The sequence below is a fragment of the Theobroma umbraticum genome, unplaced genomic scaffold (genome assembly GCF_002168275.2).
Source record: "Theobroma umbraticum cultivar Fairchild unplaced genomic scaffold, ASM216827v3 scaffold_55.0, whole genome shotgun sequence".
NCBI classification, from domain to species: Eukaryota; Viridiplantae; Streptophyta; class Magnoliopsida; order Malvales; family Malvaceae; genus Theobroma; species Theobroma umbraticum.
Window position 1 is genome coordinate 3,734,432 of NW_018397270.1, and position 1,358 is coordinate 3,735,789.

At 36.8% G+C, this 1,358-nt stretch overlaps 1 pseudogene; it reads left to right on the forward strand.

The window, feature by feature from the left end:
* Positions 1–1,358, forward strand: part of LOC110426425 (receptor-like protein EIX2) — a 2,118-nt pseudogene that overhangs the window by 309 nt on the left and 451 nt on the right.

Consider the following 1,358-nt stretch of genomic DNA (forward strand, 5'->3'; position numbering starts at 1 on the left):
TACAATATTTCCAACCTTGATTGACTTCATGGTCTTTCTTCTTTAAGACGTCTTGACCTTAGTTGGAACAACCTTACTGATGCTAAGGATTGGCCGCAACTACTCAACATGCTTCCTTACCTAGAAGACTTAAAGTTGAGTGGGTGTAAGCTTCCGAGAATCCTTTTTCAACCTTCCTCACTAATTCCACTTCATCGCCACTTCCCATTGATCTCTCTAGTAACGATCTTACTTCTTCAGTGTACCCATTGTTGTTCAATATTACAAGCAATATTGTTAATCTTGACCTTTCAGATAACCTGTTAGGTAGCTCAATTCCAGAGTTTTTCGAGAATAGGATTTCTCTTAAATATCTTTATTTATGGAGAAATAATTTTGAAGGTGAAATTCCGAAATTCCTTGGTAACACATGTACTGTTGAAACATTAGACCTTTCCGACAACAACTTCAGTGGATCAATGATTCCTGGGTTTCTTGGGTGCTTAGATTTGTTGGATTTGTCAAGAAACCAACTTACAAGGATGTTACCTGATTTCACAACACTTTCATCTTTGAAAGAATCAGATCTTAGTGATAACCAATTGAACGGGACTGTGCCTGAAAGTTTGGGATGCCTATATGAGCTTGAGCGTTTGGATCTTTCTGGGAATTCTTTGGAAGGTGTGATATCTGTAACTCATTTAAAAAATCTCTTCAAGTTAATGTCACTTGACTTGTCCTTTAACCGTTTAGTTGTGGCTTTCAACTCTGCTTGGGCTCCCCCTTTTCAGTTGAATTCTGAAATATTTTTCTGAACTTGATATCTCCAGTGCTGGAATCTCAGATACTATCCTCGATTGGTTTTGGGACCTATCTCCATACTTAGCTCTCTTAAATGTCTCTCATAACCATATCACTGGAATGCTGCCAAAATTATCATCACTTAAGTTTCGTTCTTATGCTGTAATAGATTTAAGTTCAAACCTGTTTGAGGGTCCATTGCCATTGTTTCTTTCCAATGTGTCATCATTGAATCTTTCTCAAAATAAGTTCTCAGGATCTGTTTCTCCTTTATGTAAGATTAAAGCTGAGTTTTTGAACTGTCTTGATGTTTCTAGTAACATCTTGTCTGGATTGCTTCCCGATTGTTTTGCTCACTGGCAAGCCCTTGTGGTTTTGAACCTAGCTAATAACAGCTTCTCAGGGGGTATTTCAAGATCTTTTGAATCATTATCGTCACTTGAATCAATTAATTTAAGCAAGAACAAATTCTCTGGAGATTTGCGCTCTTCTTTGAAGAATTGTAGTCAGTTGAAATTTTTGGATCCAAGTAATAATAAATTGTCTGTAAATATACCAGCTTGGATAGGAGAAAATCT